This window comes from Gekko japonicus, unplaced genomic scaffold (assembly GCF_001447785.1).
Source record: "Gekko japonicus isolate JY-2015 unplaced genomic scaffold, Gekko_japonicus_V1.1 scaffold3839, whole genome shotgun sequence".
Taxonomy (NCBI): domain Eukaryota; kingdom Metazoa; phylum Chordata; class Lepidosauria; order Squamata; family Gekkonidae; genus Gekko; species Gekko japonicus.
The window spans coordinates 27,366-36,545 of NW_015162075.1; the positions used below are offsets into that span (position 1 = coordinate 27,366).

Consider the following 9,180-nt stretch of genomic DNA (forward strand, 5'->3'; position numbering starts at 1 on the left):
ATGTTGTGCTAAGAACCACTTCGGGAGCCACAAATCAAACTGGTGGCCTTTCCAAGACCTCACTTCAAGTCATGAGGTTAAAAAGAGATGAGGTTAAAAAGAGAGAGAACTAAAATGACAACAGTTTTCTAGAAGATGAGGCCAGAAAGAGAAGCTATCAATTCCCTTAAACTTCGATTGAATTTAAAGGTAAAGATAACCCCTGAAAAGGTTGTTTCCTCTTCCTGGTTACCATTGAGAGCTCGGAAGAATAATGGGTCATTGAACAGAGAAAATGAACACCTTGCCTTATTGCTATGAGCTACCGGCAAGAAATGAAACTAATACATTTGTGGATACATAAAAGAGCTGTGAAGAATCAATACTTGCCCAAACAAGAAATTATTGAGAGTAGGTATGCTGGAAGGAGTCACCTCATGAACCATCTTATATGTCTAGATGTCAGGAATAAAAACATCTCCCTTCCAGATCTGAAGAATTTTAAGCCGTGGTTGTACCCTCTACTTGTATGGGTGCTGGGAATCCTTCTAGACAATAAGCTTGGGGGTTGGACTGGAGGATTGGGGCCACCACTGGAGTGGCCCTTTCACATCTCGGTTTGCTACCAAGTGTACTCTCAATATGGAGAAGCAGCCAGTAAGAATTCCCTGAGAAACATACTATTATACTTGAATTTGCAGACACTTGTGCATTGCATTCACACATGGGTTTTTAGGTGTATCTTTTTTTAAAAAAATCTTAGATTAGAGGTCCCCAACCTTTTTGGAATCCTGACACGGCATCATGGGCACGTCTACAAAATGGCTGCCTCAGGAAGCACAGCCAGCCACAAAATGATTGCCACGGCATAACTTTGGTTCTTCAGTTTTCAATTTTCCACTCTAGCGGAGCCCATTAAAAGAATTATTTTTCGACACTGGCATCTGATTTCTGATTTATCCGGTTGCAGCACCAAGCCATGCATAACGGTTAAAAAAACTAAGCATCTTAGGAATAAGTTAATTTTAACCTTCATACTGGGGTTCGCAGCTGCTGCCAAAGCAACATTTTTAAAAATCTGCACACCTAACCAAATCTCCAACAGCTGGGAAAAAGCACCACCTAGCACTACCTATGTTCCAAAAACACTTGGCGGGTGCCCATGGGCACCATGTTGGAGACCCCTATCAGAGGTAAAGGTAAAGGTTCCCTTGCTCGAAAGCCAGTCGAATCTGACTCTAGGGTTGCGGTGCTCATCTCCGTTTCCAAGCCAAAGAGCCAGCGCTGTCCGAAGACGTTTCCATGATCATGTGGCTGGCATGACTAAACACCAAGGTGCACGGAACGCTGTTACCTTCCCACCGAAGTGGTACCTATTTATCTACTTGCAATTTCTTGCTTTCGAACTGCTAGGTTGGCAGGAGCTGAAGGTAGAGATGGGAGCTCACTCCATCATGCGGCACCCGGGTCTCGAACTGCTGAACTACTGACCTTCCACAGCCTGCAGTTCAGCATCTTAACCACTTGAGCCACCGCAGCTCCTTAGAGGTACACTGGGGTTAAATAAATAAATGGAATATGTGAAGTGGCTCTTTTGGATCCAGGTATTCTGAAAACATGGGGTAACTGCTTGGGGGTAATTAAGAGATTTCTTCTCATCACCTTACCATCCACGTGAAAGAACACAACAGTGGCCTGTTAGGGTTGCTGTTTGCCTGCTTATCAAATGCAAACAATAACACCGTGTAGCAACACCACTGCAACAGTTATCTCAATGTCTAAAATATTTATGTATTATACGGTTCGTAGAACCCCTTAATTTGCATATACGAAATTTTTTAAATTGCCCATTACAGATGGACAGAAAATTATTATTAAAGAACAATAAGTGTCCAATACAGAATAGTTTAACCTGCAGTTTTCAATTTTCCACTCTAGCAGAGCCCATTAAAAGAATTATTTTTTTTTCAACATTGGCATTTTGATTTCTGATGTACCCGGTTGCAGCACTAAGCGACACATAATGTTTTTAAAAACGAAGAGTCTTAGAAATAGGTTAGTTTTGATATGACACTGTAGACACTGTGCCACCTGTGATTCAGTGCTGGAAAATAAAGAATGTACACATCCTGTAGGGGGGACCATAAAACTTAGGAACTTTACAAACTGTAACATGAAAAAATATATTTATCTGATTAAGTGCCCCTGTAACCTTTTGTATATGAGGAGCTGTATGAGGGCAATGAAAACTAGAATTCTAGAACATAAAACTATGATTAGAAATAAGTGTTGGAGGCCCCCCTTGTTTTGCACTTTACAGAAAAGCACAACGGAGGATTTAAAATTTTGTGTATTGTATAAATTTATTCCACACCCATTCAATCGTGTTGATTGTTCCAAAATTTTGATACAACAGGAGGGGCGATTTATCCATAGAATTCGAACTCTGGAACCATATGGGTTAAATCAGAATATAGATTTGTCATGTTTCATTTGATTGTGACGTATATATTTATACGGACTCCATATCTTTAAGAAGAATGCAACTGTGGAAATGATTACATACACCTGCGGCGACAATCTGATTGTGTAGGAGAGCCAGTTTGATGTAGTGGTTAAGTGCGCGGACTCTAATCTGGGAGAACTGGGTTTGATTTCCCCACTCCTCCACTTGCACCTGCTGATGTGACCTTGGGTCAGTCACAAGCTCTGGCTCAGCTGTCCTTGAAAAAGAGCAGTTTGTGTCAGAGTTCTCTAAGCCCCACCCTCCTCACAGGGTGTCTGTTGTGGGGAGGGGAAGGGAAAGGAGTTTGTAAGCCGCTCTGAGACTCCAAGTGAAGGGCGGGGTATAAATCCAATCTCTTCTTCTTCTTCTTTATGAGTTCATGCTGTAACTACCGTTTCCAACAACGCTATGCCCTTACTGTCTAACCATCTCATCCTTTGCCGTCCCCGTCTTCTTTGACCTTCAATCTTTCCCAGCGTCAGGGTCTTCTCCAGGGAGTGCTCCCTTCTCATTGGGTGGCCAAAGTATTTGAGCTTCAGTTTCATTATCTGGCCTTCCAGGGAACAGTCAGGGTTGATTTCTTTTAGGATTGACTGATTTGATCTTCTTGCAGTCCAAGGGACTCTCAAGGCATAGGTAGGCATACGGATTTCTTTTCCTGCCTTCTACCTATTCAGTCTCCCTTGCTTCTGGGAACACCAGTTATTATCTTGTATTTTATCGGTGTGTTAACCCTACCTTTTTCTCCGAGGAGATGAAGTAAGAACATAAGAGATGCCAATGTTGGATCAGGCCAAAGGCCCATCCAGTCCAACACTCTGTATCACACAGTGGCCAGAAATACCAGGTGCCATCAGGAGGTCCACCAGTGGGGCCAGGACATTAGAAGCCCTCCCACTGTTGACCCCCCCAAGCACCAAAAAGACAGAGCATCACTTGCCCCAGAGTCCCTATCTATACCTTGTGGCTAATAGCCACTGATGGACCTCTGCTCCATATGTGTGTGTGGCATACTTGGTTCCTTCAGCTGTATTTTCTCCTTGCAGCAAACCTCCAATCCTTGCTTTGAGGTAGTGACTGGATAGAGATCACCCAAAGAGTTCAGTGGCTGAATGAGTTGAACTAGTGTAGTGAACTGGTTAGAATGTCAAACTAGGACCAGGGACAGCAAGATTCAAGTCCCTAGTGTGTCATGGAAGCCAGTCAGGTCATAATATAATAATAATGATGATGATGATGATGATGATGATGATGATGATGATGATGATGATGATGATGATGATGATGATAAGCAATTTCAAATTTTGTCTTTCATTCTTCCTAAAATGCATTTATGTTTGAGGGGGGAGGGGGGCGCCAGAAGGTAGCCTTGCCTAGTGTGCAAAAAGCCTGGCACCGGCCCTGGGTCTGATTCAGTATAAGGCAGACTCGTGCGTTCGTGTGAAAGCAAGGAAGGAAACAACATTCGGCCACTGCAACTGGGCCATCTGGAGAACAAGAAACGGACAGATGTGGATGCCTCCTTCTTCGCTAGATCCCACTCCACAATGTCTAATATATTTTTGCCCCCCTTGAATATGGTTGCAACTAGCTTCCAGCAGTTTGGTCATCCCTCCCACATGACTGATGATATCCTTAAACTCAGGAGCTCCTTTCTGGCTGCAATACAATCCTCCCCCTCGCTGTTCACTAAACATCAAGGAGACAGCCTATCGATGTGGTAGAGCACTGCACAAAATGATTCACAAAGCTGTGCAACGTGTTAAACCTCATCAAGAAGAAGAAGAAGAGGAAGAGGAAGAAGAGATTGGATTCATACCCCGCCCTTCACTCGGAGTCTCAGAGCTGCTTACAAACTCCTTTCCCTTCCCCTCCCCACAACAGACACCCTGTGAGGTGGGTGGGGCTGAGAGAACTCTGACACAAACTGCTCTTTTTCAAGGACAGCTGTGCCAGAGCTTGTGATTGACCCAAGGTCACATCAGCAGGTGCAAGTGGAGGAGTGGGGAATCAACCCCTGTTCTCCCAGATTAGAGTCCGCGCACTTAACCACTACACCAAACTTGCTTGCAACTTATGGAGACCCTATGAATTAATGTTCTCCAAGACGTTCTCTCATTAACAGCCTTGCGCAGGTCTTGCAAACTGAGGGCCCCCATGGCTTCCTGGGCTGTCAATCCACCTCGTGTTGGGTCTTCCTCTCTTCCTGCCGCCTTCTACTTTCCCTAGCATTATTGTCTTTTCCAGTGACTCTTGTCTTCTCGTAAAGTGACCAAAGTACGAGAGCCTCAGTTTAGTCACCATTTTAGCTTCTAGGGAGAGTCCAGGCTAGATTTGATCTAGAACCCACAGATTTGTTCTTTTGGCAGTCCACCGATTCTGCAGAACTCTGCTTCAACACTACACTTCAAATGAATCTAATTTCTTCCTGTCAGCTTCCTTCCTTGTACAGCTTTCATTCCTACACACATATGTTTTTTGTTGTTAAGTCACAGCTGACTTCTGGCAACCCCATGGGGTTTCCAAGGCGAGAGACTTCAGAACAGCCCCGTAGCCAGAAATTTTTTCATGAGGGGGCAGCTAAAAAAACCCCTCAATCCATCAAAAGGGACTGGGAGGGGAAAACCGGGAGAGGAGGGGGCAGGGCAAATTTGGGAGGGAGTATTGCCCCCAAGGGGTCCCTTTGGCCAGGGGTCATTTCGTAGAAAAAGAGGTGCAGGAGCTCATTAGCATAACTCATTAGCATAACTCATTTGCATATGCGACACCCCCTGACATCACCGGAAGTGTGTCAGAAGGCAACACCCACCGCTCAGGCTCCACTGGACTGTTCTGGATTGCTAGCTATTGGGGAGGGGCGGGGAACGTGCAGCTCTGTCCTCACATGCAACAAGCCCCGCTTGTACCTGAATAAAACCTGGTCTTAAAGGTGCCACTGGACTGTTTTGGACTGTGGGCGGAGGGGGGGGGAGCTCTGCAACTTACCTGGCTGCTTCTTGCTCTGACTGAGGGCTGCTGGGAGCAGGGGGCGGGGCTTGTTGCATGTGCCCGCCCCCTGGGCTCTTTACTGCCGGAGCTCCGCTCCTGTGTGCTCCTGCAGGAAATGACCCCTGCCTGTGGCTACGGGCCTGGTTCAGAGGTGGTTCACAGCTCTCCGTTGTGACCCTGGATTTCATTGGTGGTCCGTCATCCAAATACTAAGTAGGGTCAACCCTGCTTAGCTTCCATGATCTGACATAGTAACAGAGAATACTGTGACATGATTTATCTTGATCTTGGTCACTACTGACACATCCTTACACTTAGGAATCTTTTCTAGCGCCATCTCCTTCCGATTTCTTTGTCGCAGTCTCCCTTTTGGTTGATGATTCACAAAGTCACTTGTACCAATGATTAGGGACTGTGGTTTATACTACTGTGTATAGTTTGCTGTCAGTTGGATCCTATGACGTAATTTTTGTATTGTTTAATATGTCGTGTTAACATGTCTGCTTTGCTTCAGTTCTGTTTTTTTTGGTTTTTTTAAAGTTTTCTGTTTATTGCAGGGGTCCCCAACCTTTTTGAGCTTGGGGGCACCCTTGGAATTCTGGTGGGTGCAGCCACAAAATGGCTGCCACAAGAGGCAGAGCCAGCCCGGTTACCCAAAGAGGCGGTCACCTACTTAGTTGGGGGAATTAGCGTTAAGGAGACAGAGCAAGATGGGCTAACTGGGGGATTCTCCACCAATCTTTCCATGGATTTTTCCCTTAAGAGAACTCTCAAAATAAACCAGGCAGATGTTCAACGGGAAAGGGATTTTATTAAAAGAGAATAAAGGGACAGAAACACACTCACAAACACATTTAAAATCACTCAAGCTAACTAAAGGCAGGGAGGAGCAGAAATAGTTTGAAGGATGATAATTACCAAATCTTGTAGAGGTTCGGGAAGCAGCAGCAAAACAGCCAGCATTTCATGAAGAGAAGAGAACCCACTGAGTGGCCAAGAACAAGAGGCATTGGCAGGTGCCATGGGGACCCCTGGTTTATTGAATGTCCCGACCTGTTGATTATATTGACTGTGTTATCCACCTTGAGTCTCAGTAAGAAAGGCTGACTGAAATCAACACAAATAAATAAATAAATAAACGTGACCTGGATAGAGAACCTTAAGGTTCAGTTCCTAGCTTAATCCTGGTGAGCCATGACCAAACAGAAGCTAGGACTGTGCTAGATAGCCTGTGCTGCAGTGGCTAGGGGCCCGGACTAGGATGGGGAGGCACAGATCACACACTCTCAGCCTAACCTACCTCACAGGGTTGTTGTGAGGATAAAATGAAGAAGGGAAGAATGTTGTAAACCACTTTGGGTCTCCCTTGGGTGTAAATGAAGTAAACAAATGAATAAATACATAACAGACCCCAGTAGAAGGGAGTGGTGGAATAGGTTTGCTAACCCTCCAAGAGGTGGTGGGGTTACAACTGATCCCAAGGCAACTGTAATATACCCAGTTCAGACCGCGTGGCCAGCTTGGGCTCCACGTGGTCAAGCGCAAACGTCGAGCTTCGCTTAAAGAGACAATGGACTATGCGGATCCTAGCCCGCGCCAATCAGTGGGCTAGGTTCCTGGCCGAGAGCCTATGGTACTCTCGGCCACTGTAAATAACCTATTGGGAAGTGGTGGGTGTGCGTTATGGGTTGCGTTTCACAGGGAATATAAGCTGGCCTGCGAGCCGGCTAAAGTTGTCTTGTTCCTGATCTAATAAAGTACGCTAAGCTGAAATCACTCGTCCGTCTGCGTACTTTTCAGCAACAGAGGTCAGTTCAACTGGAGAAAATGTCTGACTTGGAAGGTGGAGTGTATGAAACAATGCCCCGTTGAAGTCCCTCCCCTCTCCAAGCCCCGCCTTCCTCAGGCTCCACCCTCCCCAAATCTCCAGCTGTTTCCCATCCCTGAGCTGGCAACACTATGAGACGGGAAGTGCCACCAAGTCGCAGCCCAGTTATGGCGAACCCATTGGATTTCCAAGGCAGGAGACAAACAGAGGTGGTTTGCCATTGCCTGGCTCTGCGTAACAGCCCTGGGCTTCCTTGGCGGTCTCCCATCCAAGCACTAACCAGGGCTGACCCTGCTTAGCTTCTGAGGTGTGACAAGATCAGGGTAGCCTGAGGTCTCCGGGACCGGGGCCGCCCAACAAAGGGCAGCTTCATATGTCCGAACTGGAAGTACAGACCATTTTTACAACCAACAGCAGTTTATGGGCAAGAGTAAGAATGCAAAAAAGATCAAATCAGTCAATCCTAAAAGAAATCAACCCTGACTGTTCCCTGGAAGGCCAGATAATGAAACTGAAGCTCAAATACTTTGGCCATCACATGAGAAGGGAGCCCTCACTGGAGAAGATCCTGATGCTGGGAAAGACTGAAGGTCAAAGAAGACAGGGACGGCAAAGGATGGGATGGTTGGACAGTGTCATCGATGCAACGAACATGAAATTGAGCCAACTTCAGAGGACGGCGGAAGACAGGAGGGCCTGGCGGGAGATGATCCATGGGGTCGCGAAGAGTCGGACTCGACTGTGCGACTGAACAACAACAAGAATGCCCTTCTGCTTCTGTGTGAGTCACTGTTCTACACATCCTGATTGGAAAGGGACTCATCACTCCAGTGACTCATGCAGAGACGGGTAGATTGATTTATGGTATCTATAAATCTCATTGCACAAGCCAAAGTGGTTTTTCCAAATGCCTTTCCAAACTTTCTGTCAATAAAAACAGCGGACAAGACCGTTTTCAGTGAAAGCGGACTCCTGATGAATGATTAGAATGACAACCAGTTAAAAGGACAGGGCAGTGAACAACAGAGCAGTAAATTAAAAAACCGAATTGTCTGTCAAGCGTGGTTTGTCTACTTCTTGCCCTTTCTCTTGCCTTCCCGCAATGAGGGGCTGTGGCTCAGTGGCAGAGCGTCTGCTTTGCATGCAGAAGGTCCTGGGTTCAATCCCCGGTATTTCCATTTGAAAGGACCAGGCATTAGGTGATGTGAAAGACCTCCGACCGAGACCCTGGTGAGCCACTACCGGTCTGAATAGACAATGCTGACCTTGATGGACCAGTGGTCTCATTCACTGTGAGGCAGCGTCATGGGTTCAGGTGACATGTTCCCCAGGTTATATGTGTGCTTAGGCCAGGGATGGTGCCACTCAACTAACTGTGGTTGGTGAACAAACCACAAGGATCTGATTTGATTTATTTAATTTGTTATCCCGCCCTCAAGTGGTTAAGACACTGAACTGCAGGCTGTGGAAGGTCAGTAGTTCAGCAGTTCGAGACCCGGGTGCCGCAAGACGGAGTGAGCTCCCGTCTCTAGTTCCAGCTCCTGCCAACCTAGCAGTTCGAAAGCAAGAAACTGCAAGTAGATAGATAGGTACCACTTCAGTGGGAAGGTAACAGCGTTCCGTGCGCCTTGGTGTTTAGTCATGCCGGCCACATGACCACGGAAACGTCTTCAGACAGCGCTGGCTCTTCGGCTTTGAAACCACGGAAACGTCTTCGGACAGCGCTGGCTCTTCGGCTTTGAAACGGAGATGAGCACCGCAACCCTAGAGTCGGATTCGACTGGCTTTCGAGCAAGGGAACCTTTACCTTTACCCGCCCTCGGCCGGCTCAGGAGGAGGAGATGGGATTTATACCCCGCCCTTCACTCGGAGTCTCAGA

The 9,180-nt window shown here is 46.6% G+C and overlaps 1 non-coding gene across 1 annotated transcript; it reads left to right on the forward strand.

The window, feature by feature from the left end:
• Positions 1-8,407: 8,407 nt before the first annotated feature.
• On the forward strand, positions 8,408-8,479 carry TRNAA-UGC. Its single transcript has one exon. It is a non-coding gene; the product is annotated as a tRNA-Ala (tRNA).
• Positions 8,480-9,180: the final 701 nt, after the last annotated feature.